Source organism: Triticum urartu, chromosome 5A, assembly GCF_056163025.1.
Source record: "Triticum urartu cultivar PI428250 chromosome 5A, HENAU_Tu73, whole genome shotgun sequence".
Classification (NCBI taxonomy): Eukaryota; Viridiplantae; Streptophyta; class Magnoliopsida; order Poales; family Poaceae; genus Triticum; species Triticum urartu.
The window spans coordinates 224613648-224636347 of record NC_141877.1 but is presented as its reverse complement, the minus strand read 5'-3'; the positions used below and the strand labels follow the sequence as shown (position 1 = coordinate 224636347).

The 22700-nt window shown below is 47.5% G+C and overlaps 1 long non-coding RNA gene across 1 annotated transcript; it reads right to left on the bottom strand.

Annotated features, from left to right (window-relative positions):
• Positions 1–10825: 10825 nt before the first annotated feature.
• LOC147970866 (uncharacterized) lies at positions 10826–21474 on the bottom strand. The gene is made up of 5 exons (XR_015604345.1): positions 20546–21474; positions 19683–19791; positions 17556–18432; positions 17151–17463; positions 10826–17075 (listed from the first exon to the last, which is right to left on the bottom strand). It is a non-coding gene; the product is annotated as an uncharacterized LOC147970866 (long non-coding RNA).
• Positions 21475–22700: the final 1226 nt, after the last annotated feature.

The following is a 22700-nucleotide window of genomic DNA, read 5'->3' as shown; positions in this document are numbered from 1 at the left end:
AAGATCTCTCTTATCATGAGCACCCAGTGGCTATTCTTGAAGAGACTGAACGCAAGACTCGCAACAATTCAATCAAATTCCTCATAGTCAAGTGGTCTCACCATTCTTACCGTGAAGCTACCTGGGAACACGAGGATCACCTCCGTTCCGAGTACCCGACGTTCTTTCAGTCCTAGATCTCGGGACGAGATCCTTTCGTAGTGGTGGAGTGTTGTAACACCCCGGATATGATTTTCCTAATATGTATTCCAACTCTTGCCATTTCCGGCCTTAAGTTATTTTATTTTCTCGGGTTCGGGTTTTGTCTCCATGTGTTGTTCTTGTTGTCATGCATCTCATATCATGTCATCATGTGCATTGCATTTGCATACGTGTTCATCTCATGCATTCGAGCATTTTCCCCGTTGTCCGTTTTGCATTCCGGCGCTTCGTTCTCCTCCGGTGGCCATTTCTACCTTTCTTTCGTGTGTCATTTCCAGATTGGACCGAGACTTGCCAAGCGGCCTTGGTTTACTACCGGTAGACCGCCTGTCAAGTTTCGTACCATTTGAACTTCGTTTGATGCTCCAACGGTTAACGGAGGGACCGAAAAGGCCTCGTGTTCGATCAAAACCCACCTCCCTCCAATTTGGCCCAACACCCCTCCAATTTGGCCCAAAACCCACCAAAACCTTCTCCATCATCTAGAGCGTTCGATCATGATCGCGTGGCCGAAAACCGCACCTCATTTGGACTCTCCTAGCTCCCTCTATGCCTATATATACCTCCCCCATTCCAAATCTCGGATCCCCTCTTCGAAACCCTAAAAAAAAACCTCGCGCCGGCCGGACACGTCCGTCCCCGGCCGGACACGTCCACCGCCGTCCCCTCGCCCTCTCCCGTCGTGCCACGTGGCAGGCGCCACCGGCCCGACGAGCCCGCGGGAGGCCCTCCCAGCCAGCTCCCGCGCGCCGCCCGCCCGCGCGCCTCTTCCCCGACCCGGCCGCCGCCGGCCACCTCCGCCTCGCCGCGCCGCCGTGGGCGCCATCGCCGCCCGGCGCCGCCTCCTCGTTCCGGCCGTGCCGCTTCCGCCGCGGACGCCGCCACCGCGCCGCCTCCGGCTTCCTCCTCCACGTCCGCACCCTAAGCCGGCCGCCCCGACTCCTCCGGCCATCTCCAGCGACCTCCGGCGTACTGTTCCGGCGACCTCGGTTCCCGTGCACCGGATCTGGATCTGGACGTTTGGGTTGACTTTCCCCCGAAACCCTAGTTCATATTGCCTTGTTCATCATGTTGTATCTTTGCATCCGCAACTCCGTTTTAGGCATATAGCATATCAAAATGTTTATCTCAGAGAGCACGTCATTTCATTCGATTGCATAATTTTCTTTTGAGTTCATCTTGATGCCCGAAATGCTGTTAGAAGAGTGCTACTTGAGTTAATTGTCAGATCTGCTGCTCCATTTAGATATTTGTCATTTTTGCCATGATTATTGTGTGCATGATATGCCCATGAGCTCTACATGTGTTTTGTTAGGGGTTTTGCCATCTTTCCAGAGGTACAACCCATGTATTTTTGTGATGTGTGTGGTGACTAGCACAAGCTTGCAAAGTGAGGCACTTGGTAATGCTGATTTCAGGGACTTAGCATTTCCACTAAGTCCTTGACCTGTTTATCTCATATGGCCATATGTTCATGTTGTTTCCTAGTGATCCGTGCCTCTTTTGAGGATGATCAGTAAGGATGTTTTGTTAATTTTGTAGTTCTCTATCCATCCATGCCTTTGTTTGCAATTATGGAGCACCCTAGCTTGAGTCAATCGAGCTCTACTTTTGCTATTTCGTGAATCTGGGCAGATTATCTACTTGTTAGCGATTTTGCCAAGGATGTTGTAGTTGATCCGTGCATGCTATATTATTGTTCTTGCCATGTCTAGCTTGCATTTTGTGTATTCTTGATGGGTGTATGCTTAGATTGCCATGACTTGCTCTGTAGTGAGTGCATCGAGCTCGTAAACATGCCTACTTGATATCTGTTTCAGCATGCTCCAATTTTCACTAAGTCTGTGATCTGATTATGTTTTTGCCATGTTCACATGCTTGCAAATGTATTTTCTGATCCCTTTTGGCTCAATGTCACTAAGGGACTTTTGTTAAGCTCTTTGAGTAGCTCGATGCCATGCTTTACTTTGCCATGTTCAGGTCCTGTAGCATGTAGTTTTGTTGCTCCAAAGAGTGCTATCTGATCTGAAATTCCAGACAAGTGTTAATTTCACCAAGTCTGAGATCTGTTTGCCAAATGCATTTTTGCCATGCTTGTTTGAACCTGTTAATGGATGAATTGGCCGTAACTCAATGCTAGACTTTTGTTAAGCATCTTGAGTGGATCCCTTCCATGTATTTTGTTGCCATGTTTGGGTGCTGTAGCATGTTCATCTTGTTGCATTTAGATGGCTACTTGCTGTAAATCGCAGACCGGTGTCATATTTGAATTGCTTGCCATTTCCAAACCGTAACTCCGTTTCCGGTGATCTTTATATCGTTTTCAAGCGATTTCATCTCATCTTTCCAGTGGCACCCTTGGTTTTCCAAGTTGAGTCCAGGTTCATTCTTTCCTTGTCAAATCTTGCATATGCATCACATACCGCATCCCGCATAGCATACCATCTTTGCATCATATTGTTTGAGCCTTGCACGTGGTTGATTGTGTCCTTGTTGCTTGTTTGTCTTGTTTGGTTAGACCCGGGAGACGAGTTCTCTAACGAGGAGCCCATTGAGTTTGCTTTCGAGGATCCAGTCAACTCTGACAACTTTGCAGGCAAGATAATCATACCCTCGAAATCACTACTATCTTTGCTTTGCTAGATGCTCGCTCTTTTGCTATGCCTATGCTACGATGCCTACCACTTGCTTATCATGCCTCTGAAATTGCCATGTCAAACCTCTAACCCACCATGTCCTAGCAAATCGTTGATTGGCTATGTTAACGCTTTGCTCAGCCCCTCTTATAGCGTTGCTAGTTGCTGGTGAAGATTGGAGACCGTTCCTTGTTGGAACATTATTTACTTGTTGGGATATCATTATATTGCCTTGTTATCTTAATGCATCTATATACTTGTTAAAGGGTGGAAGGCTCGGCCTCTCGCCTAGTGTTTTGTTCCACTCTTGCCGCCCTAGTTTCCGTCATATCGGTGTTATGTTCCCGGATTTTGCGTTCCTTACGCGGTTGGGTGATAATGGGAACCCCTTGATAGTTCGCCTTGATTAAAGCTTTTCCAGCAATGCCCAACCTTGGTTTTACCATTTGCCACCTAGCCTCTTTTTCCCTTGGGTTTTCGGAGCCCGAGGGTCATCTTATTTTAAACCCCCCGGGCCAGTGCTCCTCTGAGTGTTGGTCCAACCGAGCGATGTCCGGGGCTACCAGGGGCAACTCTGGGCTGGCCTACCCGACGTCTGGCTCATCTGAGTGTGCCCTGAGAACGAGATATGTGCAGCTTCTATCGGGAATTGTCGGCACATTCGGGCGGTGTTGCTGGTTTTGTTTTAACTTGTCGAAGTGTCTTGAAGAACCGGGATACCGAGTTTGATCGGAATGTCCCGGGAGGAGGTCTATTCCTTCGTTGACCGTGAGAGCTTGTCATGGGCTAAGTTGGGACTCCCCTGCAGGGATTTGAACTTTCGAAAGCCGTGCCCGCGGTTATGGGCAGATGGGAATTTGTTAATGTCCGGTTGTAGATAACTTGAACCTTAACTTAATTAAAATGAATCAACAGTGTGAGTTACCGTGATGGCCTCTTTTTGGTGGAGTCCGGAAAGTGGACACGGTGTTGGAGTAATGCTTGCCGCAGGATTGCCCTCTAGTTACTCGTTCGCGCTTTGCCTCCTCTTCTCGCTCTCTTTTGCGAACAGGATAGCCACCATATATGCTAGTCGCTTGCTGCAGCTCCACATATTTACCTTGGCTTACCTATTAAGCTTAAATAGTCTTGATCGCGAGGGTGCGAGATTGCTGAGTCCCTGTGGCTCATAGATTACTATTAAACCAGATGCAGGGCCTGATGATTCCGCTCCAGATGGCGCGCTTGAGCTCAAGTGGGAGTTCGACGAGGACTCTCAATGATACTACGTGCCTTTCCCTGATGATCAGTAGTGGTGCCCAGTTGGGGTGATCGGGACCGTGTCGCATGTTGGGTTATCTTTTATTTTGGCGCCGTAGTCGGGCCATGAGTGTTTGAATGTTGTAATGCTATTTATGTACTTGATTGAAGTGGCGAGTGTAAGCCAACTATGTTATCTCCCCTTTTACTATCTATATTACATGGGATGTTGTGAAGATTGCCTAACTTGCGACATATGCCTTCAATGCGATTATGTCTCTAAGTCATGCCTCGACACGTGGGAGCTATAGTCACATCAAGGGTGTGACAAGTTGGTAATCAGAGCCTTCCCCGACCTTAGGAGCCCCATTGCTTTATCGTTCTAGCAGCCGTTGTTGTGTCTAGAAAAATATTTTGAGTCATTTAGGAATTATATATCGGAGAGTTTAGGAATTCTTTTTACTTCCCTGTCTCCTCATCGCTCTGGTAAGGCATCCTGACGTAGAGTTTTGACTCTTCTCTTCTCAAATTTCACTAAAAAAATTTAGGATCACGCGGGTATCTTGGAATCGTTCCGATGGTTTTGTGACGAGAACATTGTCTTGGTGCCTCCTGTCAGGGGTTTTGTGGCAGTGTCCCGGGGAGTTGAGCTCCGAGGTGTTGTCGTCACAATTTTATCGTGGCAGTTCTGGAATACCTGAGTTTAGTACGCCGACATCGAAAATCTCTTTTATGCAGTTCGTTGGTGAGATAACCTCGACGCCACCCAGTACTGGGGCGGGAGTTCGGGAGTATCGCCATAACTTGAATAACGGATGCTTTTCGAAGGTTGAGGTAGATGGTTTCCGAAGTTTTTCTCGGTTATGTGTTGAAGGATGGATACAGCTGGATGTAGGATTTGCTAGATTTGGGTGAGATATTATGCTTCCCCTATATCCCCAACACCTGATTGCATAACCAGAAAGGTTCGGGAGTTTCATAGGTGGTAATTCTCGTAGCTCTAGTTCCTCTTCCACGGATATTTGGTTTGAGAGTGGGATTTCTTACCGAGTATTCGTTCTTGATCCGTACCTTGTTGATTTATTTCTCTACCTGAATTCTAAGTGGCTTCTCAATTTTTGGATATGTGACCATTTCAAGAGGAATGCATTCGTTCATTTTGTTCGGATGTGAAGACTTTATGTTGCAATTTTCATTCCGTTGGATTCAGCTTCATTTTATCTGTCAATGTGCTAACGGTGGTCAACCTCTTCAGGATGGCTCCCGCTAAGAGCACCAATCAGAATCAGAATCAAGATCCGCCACCACCTCCACCTCCTCCGGAGGCATGGCAAGCTGTGATGGCCGCAACCAATGCACACACATAGTTGATCATGCAAATTCTTCAAGAGCGCAATCAAGCGAACCAAGGCAACCAAGGCAATAATCAGAATCAGTTTGCGACACTCAACCAGTTCCTTGCTAACGGGCCAAAGACTTTCAGCAATTGTGTTGAGGCAACTGATGCTGACGATTGGCTCATGGATCTGTGCAAGCATTTCGAGTGCAGTAACGTCAGGCCTGAGGACTTTGTCAAGTTCGCATCCTTCCAACTCAAAGATCAAGCTGCAGAATGGTTCTAGCAGTACAAGGATTCCAGAGGTGGACGTGCGATTACCTGGGATGAATTCCGTCAAGACTTCAAAGCTCATCATATCCCTCAGAGCGTGGTTGAAAGCAAGCGTGAGGAATTCCGCAACCTGAAGCAAGGCTCTTTGTCTGTCTATGACTACAACAAGTTGTTTCAGAAGCTCGCCCGCTTTGCTAAGCAGGACGTACCTGATGAGAAGAGCATGATATACCAGTTCAGGGGTGGTCTCAGAGAAGAAATTCAGCTAGCTCTTGTTCTCTTTGAGCCCTTGAGGTACGATGAGTTCTACAACATGGCATTGAAGCAAGAGGCCGCTCAACTGAGGTGTGATGCTTCCAAGAAGCGAGTCAGAGATGCTACTCCTTCTTCCTCTACTCAAGTGGCCAAGCAGCAGAAGTATTGGCTTCCTCCTCCTCTGTTTCGTCAGCTGTATCAGAAGAGCAAAGGTGGCAGTGGATCTTCCCACCCACCCAACCCTGGCTTTCAGAACAAGACTTCGTCTCAAGCTCCAAGATCGAGTGCTCTGTATCACCGTCCGCTTTCTGAGGTCACGTGCAACAAGTGCCAACAGAAGGGCCACTATGACAACAAGTGTTTCAACCAGAGGCGTCTTCCTCCTCCTCCTATGAGATCGGCAAGTACAGCTATGGTCAAGCATAACACCCAACTTGATGAATGCAGCTCAGGCAGAGGACTCGTCAGATGTCATCATGGGTAACCTTCCTGTTAATGATATTCCTGCTAAAGTTCTTTTTGACACTGGTGCATCGCATTGTTTCATCTCGAGACCATTTGTTTCTAAGCATGAGTTGCCTTTACAAGATTTGCCTAGACAGTTATCTGTTGTTTCTCCGGGTAAATTCATGAATGCAAGCGCTATGGCCCCGGATGTTACTATCACGTTGGGCGATTACAAGTTTCTCTCTTCTCCGGTGGTTCTTGGTAACTCGGATATTGATCTTATTCTCGGAATGGATTGGCTTTCTAAGCACAAGGCGCATCTTGATTGTGCAGCCAGGCAGATTCAATTGACTCATTCGTTTGAGGATGTAATTGTCTTTGCCGCTCGGGATAATACCATCCGTCTGTTTTCTCTCAATGAGAAGGGTGAACTAGATGCTATCTCGCAAATTCCAGTCGTTTGCGAATATCAAGACGTCTTTCCAGAAGAGCTTCCAGGAATGCCTCCGCACCAGCCAGTTGAATTCGTTATTAATCTTGAGCCTGGCACAGAACCTGTGTGCAAGCGTCCTTACAAGCTCGGACCTGAAGAGCTGAAGGAGCTGAAGAAGCAACTTGATATTCAAGAGAGAATGGGTCTCATCCGGCCTAGTTCTTCTCCGTGGGGTTGTGGTGTTCTTTTGTGAAGAAGAAGGATGGAACGGACCGACTTTGTGTTGATTACCGTCCATTGAACAATAAGACCGTCAAGAACAAATACCCACTTCCCAACATCAATGAGCTATTCGAACAACTCAAAGGTGCCCAAGTATTCTCCAAGCTTGATCTCTGTATGGGTTATCATCAGATTCGAATCCGTGAACAAGATATTCCCACGACGGCTTTCAGGACAAGCTATGGGTCATATGAATACACTGTCATGCCTTTTGGCCTCGTCAATGCTCCTCCGACTTTCTCTCGCATGATGAACTTCATCTTCAACGCTTACACCAATGACTTCGTTTTGGTCTATCTCGACGACATCCTGGTTTTCTCGAAGAACAAGATCATGCCAAGCACTTGCGTTTGGTACTCGTTAAGTTGAGAGAACACAAGTTCTACGCCAAGTTCTCCAAGTGCGAATTTTGGCTCGATGAGGTTCTTTATCTTGGTCATATCATCTCTGCCAAGGGCATTGCGGTGAATCCTGAGAAGGTGTCGGCAATTGTGAATTGGGAACCTCCTCAGAACGTGAAGCAACTCCGTAGCTTCCTCGGTCTCGCAAGCTACTGCCGAAGATTCGTTGAAAACTTTTCTAAGATCGCGAAGCCTCTATCAAATCTTCTCTAGAAGCACGTCAAGTACGTTTGGTCTCGGAGTGTGACATTGCTTTCAACACTTTGAAAGAGAAATTGGTCACCGCTCCAGTTCTGACTCCGCCTGATGAATCCAAACCGTACGAGGTCTTTTGTGATGCCTCTCTCCAAGGTCTTGGCGCAGTGTTGATGCAAGAGAAGAAAGTTGTTGCTTATACCTCTCGCCAATTGAAGCCCAATGAGAAGAACTACCCCACTCATGATCTCGAGTTGGCGGCAGTTGTGCATGCTCTTTTGACTTGGAGACATCTCTTATTGGGAAGAAAAGTGGACATCTTCACTAACCACAAGAGTCTCAAGTACATCTTCACTTAGCCTAATCTCAACCTCAGGCAGACTTGATGGGTCGAAATGATTCAAGAGTATAATCCTAGTATTGAGTATACTCCAGGCAAGGCCAATGTGATTGCTGACGCATTGAGCAGGAAGGCTTATTGCAACAGTGTGATTCTCAAGCCTTATCAACCCGAGCTTTGTGAAGCTTTCCGCAAACTTAATCTGCAAGTTGTTCCACAAGGTTTCCTCGCCAACCTTCAAGTCTCTCCTACCTTGGAAGACCAGATTCGCCAAGCTCAGCTTCTTGATGCTATGGTGAAGAAGGTGAAGATTGGGATTGCCAAGAGTCAACCCAAGTACAAGTGCTACCGCCTTGATGACAAGGATACTCTCTTCTTCGAGGATCGTATTATTGTGCCCAAAGGTGACCTTTGTAAAGTGATCATGAACGAGGCTCACAATTCTCTCCTCTCCATCCACCCTGGGAGCACGAAGATGTATCAGGACCTCAAGCAGGCTTATTGGTGGACTCGAATGAAGCGAGAGATTGCTCAATTCGTGAATGAGTGTGATGTCTGCAGAAGAGTGAAGGCAGAACACCAAAGGCCAGCGGGTCTCCTCCAACCTCTTGCCATTCCAGAATGGAAGTTTGACCACATTGAGATGGACTTCGTGACTGGGTTTCCAAAGTCCAAGAATGGCAATGATGCTATATTCGTTGTCATCGACAAACTCACCAAAGTGGCTCACTTTCTGCCTATCAAAGAGTCAATCACTGCAGCTCAATTGGCGGAACTCTATACCTCCCGGATTGTCTCTTTGCACGGTATTCCACGAGTGATCTCTTCAGACCGTGGCAGCATCTTTACCTCTAAGTTTTGGGATTCTTTTCAGAAGGCCATGGGCACCAACATCCGCTTCAGCATAGCTTTCCATCCTCAAACTAGCGGTCAAGTCGAGCGTGTCAACCAGATTCTTGAAGATATGCTCAGGGCTTGTGTGATCTCCTTCGGCATGAAGTGGGAGGATTGTCTTCCATATGCTGAATTCTCCTACAACAACAGTTTTCAAGCAAGTTCGGGCAAGGCCCCATTTGAAATTATGTATGGCAGGAAGTGTCGTACCCCTCTCAACTGGTCTGAAACCGGTGACCGTCAGCTTCTCGGAATGACTTAATCACAGAGGCAGAGGAAATGTGCAAAGTCATTCGAGATAACCTCAAAGCAGCCCAATCCCGTCAGAAGAGCTACTACGATAGTAAGCACCGTGATCTGGCTTTCGAGATCGGAGATCATGTTTACCTCCGTGTCTCTCCTATGAAAGGTACTCGTCGCTTCGGTATCAAAGGGAAGCTTGCCCCTAGATACGTGGGACCTTTCAAGATTGTCAGCAAGAGAGGCGATCTCGCCTATCAACTCGAGCTTCCTTCAAATTTTGCAAATGTGCATGACGTGTTCCATGTCTCTCAGCTCCGAAAGTTCTTCAAGACTCCTGACCGCACCGTCAACTTCGAGGACATTGAGCTCCAAGAAGATCTCTCTTATCGTGAGCACCCAGTGGCTATTCTTGAAGAGACTGAACGCAAGACTCGCAACAATTCAATCAAATTCCTCAAAGTCAAATGGTCTCACCATTCTGACCGTGAAGCTACCTGGGAACGCGAGGATCACCTCCGTTCCGAGTACCCGACGTTCTTTCAGTCCTAGATCTCGGGACGAGATCCTTTCGTAGTGGTGGAGTGTTGTAACACCCCGGATATGATTTTCCTAATATGTATTCCAACTCTTGCCATTTCTGGCCTTAAGTTATTTTATTTTCTCGGGTTCGGGTTTTGTCTCCATGTGTTGTTCTTGTTGTCATGCATCTCATATCATGTCATCATGTGCATTGCATTTGCATACGTGTTCATCTCATGCATTCGAGCATTTTCCCCGTTGTCCGTTTTGCATTCCGGTGCTTCATTCTCCTCCGATGGCCATTTCTACCTTTCTTTCGTGTGTGGGGATTAAACATTTCCGGATTGGACCGAGACTTGCCAAGCGGCCTTGGTTTACTACTGGTAGACCGCCTGTCAAGTTTCGTACCATTTGAACTTCGTTTGATGCTCCAACGGTTAACGGAGGGACCGAAAAGGCCTCGTGTTCGATCAAAACCCACCTCCCTCCAATTTGGCCCAACACCCCTCCAATTTGCCCCAAAACCCACCAAAACCTTCTCCATCATCTAGAGCGTTCGATCACGATCGCGTGGCCGAAAACCGCACCTCATTTGGACTCTCCTAGCTCCCTCTATGCCTATATATACCTCCCCCATTCCAAATCTCGGATCCCCTCTTCGAAACCCTAAAAAAAACCCTCGTGCCGGCCGGACACGTCCGTCCCCGGCCGGACACGTCCACCGCCGTCCCCTCGCCCTCTCCCGTCGCGCCACGTGGCAGGCGCCACCGGCCCGGCGAGCCCGCGGGAGGCCCTCCCGGCCCGGCTCCCGCGCGCCGCCCGCCCGCGCGCCTCTTCCCCGACCCGGCCGCCGCCGGCCACCTCCGCCTCGCCGCGCCGCCGTGGGCGCCATCGCCGCCCGGCGCCGCCTCCTCGTTCCGGCTGCGCCGCTTCCGTCGCGGACGCCGCCACCGCGCCGCCTCGGGCTTCCTCCTCCATGTCCGCACCCTAAGCCGGCCGCCCCGACTCCTCCGGCCATCTCCGGCGACCTCTGGCGTACTGTTCCGGCGACCTCGGCTCCCGTGCACCGGATCTGGATCTGGACGTTTGGGTTGACTTTCTCCCGAAACCCTAGTTCATATTGCCTTGTTCATCATGTTGTATCTTTGCATCCGCAGCTCCATTTTGGGCATATAGCATATCAAAATGTTCGTCTCAGAGAGCACATCATTTCATTCCATTGCATCATTTTCTTTTGAGTTCATCTTGATGCCCGAAATGCTGTTAGAAGAGTGCTACTTGAGTTAATTGTCAGATCTGCTGCTCCATTTAGATATTTGTCATTTTTGCCATGATTATTGTGTGCATGATATGCCCATGAGCTCTACATGTGTTTTGTTAGGGGTTTTGCCATCTTTCCAGAGGTACAACCCATGTATTTTTGTGATGTGTGTGGTGACTAGCACAAGCTTGCAAAGTGAGGCACTTGGTAATGCTGATTTCAGGGACTTAGCATTTCCACTAAGTCCTTGACCTGTTTATCTCATATGGCCATATGTTCATGTTGTTTCCTAGTGATCCGTGCCTCTTTTGAGGATGATCAGTAAGGATGTTTTGTTAATTTTGTAGTGCTCTAACCATCCATGCCTTTGTTTGCAATTATGGAGCACCCTAGCTTGAGTCAATCGAGCTCTACTTTTGCTATTTCGTGAATCTGGGCAGATTGTCTACTTGTTAGCGATTTTGCCAAGGATGTTGTAGTTGATCCGTGCATGTTATATTATTGTTCTTGCCATGTCTAGCTTGCATTTTGTGTATTCTTGATGGGTGTATGCTTAGATTGCCATGAATTGCTCTGTAGTGAGTGCATCGAGCTCGTAAACATGCCTACTTGATATCTATTTCAGCATGCTCCAGTTTTCACTAAGTCTGTGATCTGATTATGTTTTTGCCATGTTCACATGCTTGCAAATGTATTTTCTGATCCCTTTTGGCTCAATGTCACTAAGGGACTTTTGTTAAGCTCTTTGAGTAGCTCGATGCCATGCTTTACTTTGCCATGTTCAGGTCCTGTAGCATGTAGTTTTGTTGCTCCAAAGAGTGCTATCTGATCTGAAATTCCAGACAAGTGTTAATTTCACCAAGTCTGAGATCTGTTTGCCAAATGCATTTTTGCCATGCTTGTTTGAACCTGTTAATGGATGAATTGGCCGTAACTCAATGCTAGACTTTTGTTAAGCATCTTGAGTGGATCCCTTCCATGTATTTTGTTGCCATGTTTGGGTGCTGTAGCATGTTCATCTTGTTGCATTTAGATGGCTACTTGCTGTAAATCGCAGACCGGTGTCATATTTGAATTGCTTGCCATTTCCAAACCGTAACTCCGTTTCCGGTGATCTTTATATCGTTTTCAAGCGATTTCATCTCATCTTTCCAGTGGCACCCTTGGTTTTCCATGTTGAGTCCAGGTTCATTCTTTCCTTGTCAAATCTTGCATATGCATCACATACCGCATCCCGCATAGCATACCATCTTTGCATCATATTGTTTGAGCCTTGCACGTGGTTGATTGTGTCCTTGTTGCTTGTTTGTCTTGTTTGGTTAGACCCGGGAGACGAGTTCTCTAACGAGGAGCCCATTGAGTTTGCTTTCGAGGATCCAGTCAACTCTGACAACTTTGCAGGCAAGATAATCATACCCTCGAAATCACTACTATCTTTGCTTTGCTAGATGCTCGCTCTTTTGCTATGCCTATGCTACGATGCCTACCACTTGCTTATCATGCCTCTGAAATTGCCATGTCAAACCTCTAACCCACCATGTCCTAGCAAATCGTTGATTGGCTATGTTAACGCTTTGCTCAGCCCCTCTTATAGCGTTGCTAGTTGCTGGTGAAGATTGGAGACCGTTCCTTGTTGGAACATTATTTACTTGTTGGGATATCATTATATTGCCTTGTTATCTTAATGCATCTATATACTTGTTAAAGGGTGGAAGGCTCGGCCTCTCGCCTAGTGTTTTGTTCCACTCTTGCCGCCCTAGTTTCCGTCATATCGGTGTTATGTTCCCGGATTTTGCGTTCCTTACGCGGTTGGGTGATAATGGGAACCCCTTGATAGTTCGCCTTGATTAAAGCTTTTCCAGCAATGCCCAACCTTGGTTTTACCATTTGCCACCTAGCCTCTTTTTCCCTTGGGTTTTCGGAGCCCGAGGGTCATCTTATTTTAAACCCCCCGGGCCAGTGCTCCTCTGAGTGTTGGTCCAACCGAGCGATGTCCGGGGCTACCAGGGGCAACTCTGGGCTGGCCTACCCGACGTCTGGCTCATCTGAGTGTGCCCTTAGAACAAGATATGTGCAGCTCCTATCGAGATTTGTCGTCACATTCGGGCGGTGTTGCTGGTTTTGTTTTAACTTGTCGAAGTGTCTTGAAGAACCGGGATACCGAGTCTGATCGGAATGTCTCGGGAGGAGGTCTATTCCTTCGTTCACCGTGAGAGCTTGTCATGGGCTAAGTTGGGACTCCCCTGCAGGGATTTGAACTTTCGAAAGCCGTGCCCGCGGTTATGGGCAGATGGGAATTTGTTAATGTCCGGTTGTAGATAACTTGAACCTTAACTTAATTAAAATGAATCAACAGTGTGAGTTACCATGATGGCCTCTTTTCGGCGGAGTCCAGAAAGTGGACACGGTGTTGGAGTAATGCTTGCCGCAGGATTGCCCTCTAGTTACTCATTCGCGCTTTGCCTCCTCTTCTCGCTCTCTTTTGCGAACTGGATAGCCACCATATATGCTAGTCGCTTACTGCAGCTCCACATATTTACCTTGCCTTACCTATTAAGCTTAAATAGTCTTGATCGCGAGGGTGCGAGATTGCTAAGTCCCTGTGGCTCACAGATTACTATTAAACCAGATGCAGGGCCTGATGATTCCGCTCCAGATGGCGCGCTTGAGCTCAAGTGGGAGTTCGACGAGGACTCTCAACGATACTACGTGCCTTTCCCTAATGATCAGTAGTGGTGCCCAGTTGGGGTGATCGGGACCGTGTCGCATGTTGGGTTATCTTTTATTTTGGCGCCGTAGTCGGGCCATGAGTGTTTGAATGTTGTAATGCTATTTATGTACTTGATTGAAGTGGCGAGTGTAAGCCAACTATGTTATCTCCCCTTTTATTATCTATATTACATGGGATGTTGTGAAGATTGCCTAACTTGGGACATATGCCTTCAATGCGATTATGTCTCTAAGTCGTGCCTCGACACGTGGGAGTTATAGTCGCATCGAGGGTGTGACAAACTTTCAGGGCACTTATGTTTGACCACCGGATGTTGATGACCTAAGTCACATAGTCCGGTAGCCTGGAGAGTCAGCCTAGAAACTATGGACTCGGTTCTGAATTAAAAAGAACCAAATCATCGACTGTTCGGACGCTGAAGCCTTAGAGGCATTTAAACATAGTGTCCATGATGAATGGCTCGCCCGACACCTTGGTCAGGAAAAGCCCAAAACTATGGCAGCTCTCACTTCACTTATGACCCGCTTCTGCATGGGCGAAGATAGCTGGTTGGCTCGTAGAAGCAACAACACGAGTGACCCTGGCACCTCTAAAGCTAGGGATGGCAATGGAAGGCAACGACGAAGCAAAAATAAGCATTGGAACAATAACGAGGAAACTGAGGATACAACGGTAAATGACGGATTCAGCGGCTTCAAACCCGGTCAGCAGAAGAAGCCGTTCAAAGGAAATAGAGACGGTCCATCCAATTTGGACAAAATACTAGATAGGCCTTGCCAGATTCATGGCACCCCTGACAAGCCTGCCAAACACACCAACATAAACTGCTTGGTTTTTAAATAGGCCGGTAAATTAAATACCGAATATAAGGGGAAAAGACCTCAAATCGAGGACGATGATGAGCCCCGGCCTGCGAACACAAGGGGGACAAAAGAAGTTTCCCCCCGAAGTGAAAATAGTGAATATGATATATGTCACACACATCCCCAAGAGGGAGTGCAAGCGTGCACTAAGGGACGTCTACACTATAGAGCCTATCGCCCCAAAATTCAACCCATGGTCGGCTTGTCCGATCACCTTAGATCGCAGGGACCACACAACTAGTATCCATCATGGAGGTTCGGCGGCCCTGGTACTCAATCCCATTATCGACGGATACCATCTCACTAGAGTCCTTATGGACGGCGGCAGCAGTCTCAACTTGATTTACAAAGACACAGTCCGTAAGATGGATATTGACCCGTCAAGAATCAAGCATAGTAACACTACCTTTAAAGGAGTGATAACTGGTGTAGAGGCCCGCTGCACGGGCTCCTTAACACTAGAAGTAGTATTCGGCTCTCCAGATAACTTTTGAAGTGAAGAATTGATCTTCGATATCGTCCCTTTCCGAAGTGGTTACCATGCACTGCTTGGACAAACTGCTTTCGCCCACTTCAATGCAGTCCCACAGTATGCTTACTTAAAGCTCAAAATGCCCGGAGCACGTGGCGTCATCACATTCAATGGAAATATTGAGAGATCCCTCCGTACTAAGGAGCACACCGCGGCCCTAGCAGCCGAGGTACAGAATGGCGCCTCATCAAGCTAAACAACTGATCGGTCATTAAGGCCCATGACACTACTAAGCGAGTCTGATCCACATTACAGCACGACAGTTCGGCAGATCCAGAGCTTGAATAGCAGTTCAGCCTTTGCCGATCGCCCCATAAGGTTGCGGCATATGTACCGCGCATGCATAATTACACACTTAAAATACCTTGGGCAGCGCCGGAGGCATACTGCGGAATAGGTCTATAGTACGGCTTGACCCTATTTGTACCTTAGCCTTTTTCTCTTTTTCTTTTTTTGTACTACGGGTTCATTAAAAACCTACCGACCCTACGGTTGTACATTGGCTCTTTTCCAGGCTCCCCTTCCTTATAACCGACCATCAACTTCTTCTCTCAAAGGATTCCTCACCAAGGAGAAACGACGCAGACATGCGACAGGGCACCACTGGGATCTTCAAAACCACTGCTTTTAGGCCCTATGTAGAACTTTCCCTTGTATAAACTCTCGGCATGTAAAATAGCCTCGACATTCATGGCATTATGTATAATAGCACGTCTCGATGTATTAACCAGGATATAAAGGAAACAGTTGATCACCACTTCCGTTTGGTAGTGATCTATTTTGCCATCTATATTCCCTCACTTCATATTGCCACACGTGCTTTAGTCCGGCCTTAACACCGGGGGGTTGTATTCGGCTATGCATGTTTTCAATTCCGAACACCTATAGGGAACTCTTTGGCGTCCCGAATATTGTACTATATGCATCGGCTCTGAATCATGTCTTTGTTCTATAGTTGGGTTGCCCGACTCTTGTGCTTACCACCTTACGTTCCGCTTGTTCGTCTAAGGTAGTAAATGGAGAACTACTGCGATTGTATTTCAGGTTCGTCTGGTCGAATACCTCAGTAGAGAAAGCCGAAAACTGACTGTCATGATAAAGCGAGTGCTAGTCGGTGATTCGGTGACTTACTACAAATTGTTAGTGATTTTCTCCGTGGTATACGAGGGGATGGTCTTCATCTAGCCATGTGGAAAAGGCACCTTAGTTTGGATTGCCGCACACGCACTAGGGGATAGTACTTAGCCCCACCGTCAAACTCCTATGGATAAGTGAAAGTAATAAAGTTGCATAGTCTGATTTCCTGGTTCACCTCGCGGACACCTCCTTTACGGGCCAAGACATTGGATAAAGCATGGTCATGCGTCATGACTGAACCCCTGTAGCATCTATGTGGGGGCTGTAGCCGACGACTGGAAACTTTTAGAATTAAACGGCCGCACAGGAGGAAAATCGCTTAAAATAAAAGGCACAAATATATTACAAGCAGGGGATCATAACATAGTTTTTACAACCCGCAGACATCTAATCAAATATCACGTCCTTAGAACACTGCCCTCTACTATTCGGGCCCCTGCTAGGATGTCTTCGAAGTACCTCTCCGGCTTGAGGTGCTCCTTGCCTTTCGGCGGGCCTGCGGTCGCCACGTCGGTGGACTTCATCTTTGCCCAGTGCATCTTGACGCTGGCAAAGACCATCCGAGCACCCTCTATGTAGGTCGAACTTGATAGCATCAATGTGGGGCCGATGCTTCACCAAACCGAAGTAGGTGCTAGGAATAGGTTCGGCCGGCCAGAGTTGGACTATTAAGTCCTTCATGGCCAAGCCTGCCACCCTATGCAGCACCATTAGCTGCTTCAGATAGTCGTTTAGAGGTGTCAGATGCTCCGGCGCAAGAAACTACGACCAAAACAGCTTCTCAATTGAGTTCCCCTCCTGGGCTCGGAAGAACTGTGCAGCATCAGCGACACTCCTCGGAAGATCTGCAAACGCGTCTGGAGAACTCCACACTCGAGTGAGTAAAGCATATCTTTCACCTCCAAAAATACTCTACAAAAGAAAGGCCTTACCTGCCGCAATCTGCTTCACTGACGGATCTCTTCGCGAGCACTCCGGGACTTGACCCACGCCTCTTTACACTCCTAGAGAGCTTTGGCGAGTTCGGATGATTGGGCCTAAGTCTCCTCCTCCAAAGCCTCGCACTTGCCGATGGCATCTTTCAGTTCCTACTCAACTTCGGCTACCCGAGCTTCATGTTGGCGGTGGGCGGCATGTTCGGTCTTTATTTCGACAGCCGCTTTGTCAGCCGCTGCCTTATTCACCTTCGCCTCCTTTTGGCCTATGCAAGGGCGCCTCTGAGGGTCTTAACCTCAGTTGCGCCAACTATGCTCATAATCAAAGCATTACATGAGTTAATATCTGAATATAACTATCACTTCTGATATACAACTAAACTTTTAACATTATACGCATACCTTGCGTATCATCGAACCGCCTGTTAATGCGGTCGATTTATTCATCGACCACCTTAAGCTTCCGATTGAGTTCGGAAACTTCTGCGGCCAGAGCGGTTGCCGCTGTCGGCATCCTGGGAGTGGGGGTACCCAGACCTGCCTGCCTGCGGCGCACGGTGTGGCTCCATCGGCGGCCCGGTACAGCCCAGTTTCAGCAACAACGAGCCAAGACCCTCCCGAGGGGCCAAGCCTCGTGAGGCGGACGACACCAAGACCTCCCCTCACTAGGCTGGCTCTTGAGGAGCGGAGATATCAATGCAAGGTGTACCTCGCGAGGTTCAAGTGACGTGAGCCATGAAGACCAAGGCCAGGCGGGCGCCAGCGGGTGTAGTGTACCAGTTTCCCCTTTGGTGCCAAGGATGCAAGCGCGGGCGCAGAGTCCCGAGGAATCAAGCAAAGGTTTCCATATCGGTGCAACGAGACCATGACCACCAGGACAACAGGATGAAGGTCATCCCTGTAGCGCGCAAGATGCGATTCTATCCCAATCACGTGATGTACTCATGATTCGGGCACAACCGCATTTCGAGCTCTTAGCAAGGTCGATATCATTACAACATACCATGTACTGAATATATGAGAATACAAGATAAAGGCTTACACTCGCCACAAGCTACAACATGAATACAACAATACATCAATACATAGCAATCATCATACAGAAAGAGCAGGATCCGACTACGAATGAAATCAAACGAAAAAGAAGAACGACATCCACCCTGCTAATCCCATGATCCCCGACCTGGAACCTGTCCCGTGATCAAAGAAGTAGAAGAAGAACTCCAAACAAGGGAGCATCGCTCTCATGTCGAAGCTTCGCTTTTACCTATACCTGCACCTGTTGTTGTAGTAATCTGTGAGCCACGAGGACTCAGGAATCCCATTACCATGGGTATCAAGACTAGCAAAACTTAATTGGTAGGGAAGGAATAAGTGGTGAGGTTGCAGTAAGCGACTAAGCATGATATGGTGGCTAACTCACGAGTACAAGAGTAAGATGAGAAACTACGCAAACGGTCGCAAACTAGTAATGATCAAGAAGTGATCCTGAACTACTTACGTTCTAACATAACCCCACCGTGTTCTCTTCTCGAACTCACTCGAAAAGAGACGATCACGGTTACACAGACGGTTGGTGTATTTTATTCTGAATCTGGTGTCAAGTTCTCTACAACCAGATATTAAAAACTCCCATCTTCCACATAACCATGGGCATGGCTCTCAAAAGTTTATACCCTGCAGGGGTGTCCCAACTTAGCCCATGACAAGCTAACGATCCACGGAGACAACCCTCCATCGCATGACATCCGATCAGACTCGGGATCCTGGTGCACAAGACATTTTGACAATGCTAAAACAAGTCCAGCAAGAACTCCCGGCGTGCTGACACCTGATAGTGGCCGCGCTTATCTCGTCTCAGGCCATGACCGGATGAGCGAAGCATACAGTAACTGACGTCCCGAGTTGCCCCAGGTAGCCCGCACGGTGCTCTAGTTTGGACCAATGCCATCAGCACTGGCCCCCTGTATTATGTTGAATAACAAACCTCGGGTAGCGATAACTCCCTATGCGTCAAATTGATTATCATGTTTAGTTATTATGTTGAGAAAATGGTAAAACCAATGTTGGGCCTTGCTTGAAGGGTTTAATTCAAAGCGAACTGTCAAGAGGGGCCCATAAACCCTCACCGTGTTAGGGACGCAAAATCAAGGAACATAACACTGGTATGACGAAAACTAAGGCGGCAAGAGTGGAAAAAACATCAGGCAAAAGGCCGAGCCTTCCACCCTTTACCATGTATATAGATGCATTAATTAAATAAGAAATATTGTGATATCCCATGATACCCATGTCCCAACATGGAACAACCTGCAACTGCTCCTGCGACTAGCAATGCTATAAGAGGGGCTAACCAAAGTAGTAACATAACTAAACAATGGTTTTTTGCGATGGTGAAAAAGGTCAGAGGCTATCATGTCAATTTGGGAGGCTTGATAAACAAGTGTTGGGTAGCGCGACATAGCAATAGCATCGAGACAACTAGCGTAGCAAAGATAGTAGTGAGATCCAAGGTGACGGTCATCTTGCCTGAAATCCCGCTAGGAAGAAGACCAAATCCATGAAGTAGAAGAACCAACGTAGTCGAACGAGTCCTCACAACCGCAACATAACCGAAACTATCGAGAAGGAGCACAACCTGAAAGAAACAAACAACGTGGTTAACACACTAGCGTAAACATGGCATGATGCACAATCAAGCATGATGCATGTCTAATTTAAAGAGGCATGGCATGGCAAAGTGCAACAAATAATACTACAAATTAAGTGGAGCTCAATATGCAACGATTTACATATCGATGAAACACCACATTCAATCATTTAGTTCTCTCTAGATTAGGTTACTCATCAATATTAAATGTTGGTTAACATGGTAAGAGGTGAGGCATAATCAAACTAGCTATCTAGGCAAGTTTAAATGAGGTCGGAACCACAAACAACAATTTTGGTAAGTCCCCACATGTCACTTAGCAATTTTTAACGCAAATAACAATTTTAAACATTTTAGATGTTGTTATCATGATGCGGACAACAATTTTAAACATTTTGACATATGCAAGTCTTATGGAAATTTAATAAAATGTTGCGATGAGCATGTTATGAAGCATTTTTCACTATGACGGAATGAAAGGGGTGCCACGGCAACTACAACGAAAATGGTGCCACGACAACATATCCGTTCCAGTAGCTTATGGAGATACCAGTGCAAAAGGAAGTGTGGTCATGCAGAACATGCAAAAGATGGTGGGGTGATCCCAGCAACCGGGTGTCCCACATATCGGTCACATGGCAAAAGAGGAGCGCGTAAGCGACAATTTGGACACGGCGCAAACACGGGCATCTCATAAAATTCATGCATACGTCCACTTGGACGGTCGTCTCGACAGTTATACCTTTGAAGCATGCGATTCGAGGTGGTTTAGGTCAAAGCGGTGTAGTCATTCATGTTCGTCATGGGAAGTAGAGGTACTCGATGATTGTAGTGGAAGTAGTGGTACATGTTTTGTAGTCAAAATCACGACAGCAGTAGTCAGATCATACACGGTTCGTGTTCAAGTCATCATAGAGGAACTCGGCGGTCCGAACGGTACTTGTGAATCCACGTAGTCGTACACGGGTCGATGGTAGTGGAACTTACGCATCTCCGTGTGTAGTCGTACTCGGTGTGTAGTCGTACTCGGTGTTACATGTAGTCGAACTTGAGGTGGTCTTGGCATCGGACTTGCGGCGTTTGACAGAATCATGCCGAGGTTCAGCTGCTACCCCACATCTGTGATGAAAACGAAGCCCGGGCAGGGAGTCGAAGCAGCAAGCAGGGAAGGCGGGAGCAGAGGAGCGGCCGAGCCAGCGGCTGGGAGCTCCGGGATGACGCGGCGATGGCAGATCTGGGCGCTGGGAACCCATTCCCGGCAGTGGCAGTGGGGGGAGTTAAAGGAGGCGGCGCTGGTTGGTAGAGGAGGGCGGCTGGCGTCCTCGGGGTACCCTGCTCACGGGCACAGGGGTGCGCGGGGCTGGGCCTCGAGCAGAACACCGGCGAGGAGGAAGGGCGCGAGCGAGATGGCTGCAGATCGACGGGACTTGCACCTCGATGAAGAGCAGCAGCAGCGAGCGGCTCCAGGAGAGGTACTAGGTCGGCATGGGCGTAGAGTTAGGAGCTCTGATGCGGTTCCCGTTCGCCTTGGTCGCCGGTCGGCACCGCGTGGAGGAGCAAGAGGAGAGGTGGTCGGGGACGGGGAAAGGGTGCCGCTCCTCTGTGTGTGCGCATGTGGCGGCGGGCAAGAATGAGAGGGAGAGATGGGGATCGAGGGGATGGGATCGGGGGAGGGTTAGGTTAAGAAGAGGCTGACTGGGCCTAGGAGAGGTGGGTCGGTGCTGGAGTTGGGCCTAGGCAGGCCTGCTGGGCTATGCTCTCTCTCCCTCACTCCTCTTTTATTTCCGAAACAGAAAGTAGCAAAGAAAGAGCAGGAGAGAAGAAATGGTTGGAGAAGGAATTTTGGGAAGGTGTTAAATTTCTTGGACTCACAAAAATGTGCACCGTCCATGAAAAATAGGAGTGGGCATGATTGTAAGTTTAAGTTCAATCTCATTTGAATTAAGTTCAAATTGGTTTGAACTAGAGGTGGGATTTTGAATGTCCAAAATGTTGAGATTTTCGGCCGAGCTCATGAAAACGATAAAAGAATTTCAGGACAAAGTTTGAGGTCAAGAAGTTAGATAGAAAAGGCAAGGGATTAAATTGTACATGTGTTCTGGTGCATTCCAATTAATGTAATATTTTACTATAGCTCCTTAATAATATTGGGAGACTTCGTATATGTTATAAAGAGAAATCACCATTGTAAACATCCCTCCTTTTAAATGGACCAAAGATCCATACGATTTGTTTATTTGAGATGCAAAAGTTAATGAGACGAAGCATGATGACATGATGCAATGCAAATGATGCTATGATGAATGCAACAAACAAAACAAATCACACGACGAAACTCAAAATACATGGAAGGCACCTAGAGCGTTAGTCTTGGGTCGTTACAACTCTCCTCCACTTACAAAAGATCTTGCCCCGGGATCTAGGGATGACAAACGAAAGAGCAAGAGAAGAGGTAAAACGAAGTGTTCTTCGACAAACGAGTGAAACCAGCAAACTTTGAAAGGTTGAAAACTTGAAGGGAATGACACAACAGAGTCACATGAAGTTGAAACCACTCCGTTAGAATAGAGGAACAAGGTACTTGGAGGTTGAGGATATGACTAACGAGCCCAAATGTCAAGAATGCATTTGAAACACTCTAATCAAAAGGAGATGAGAGAGAAAGACTCGGGCAGCAGTTCGGTTAAAAGAGGGGCAACACTTGAGATGATGAAAAGGACTTAAAAAGGGGACATGACACTCTAGTTGAATGGATAAACAAAGGGAAAACACATGATCTTGATAAACTCAGATGATAGGTCGAATAGAGTAGCATCATAAAGCCTCCAGAATAAATGTGAGAATGGAATGGAAAGAACGGAGAAGAGAAAACTAACATCTTCTACCACGAATGAAAT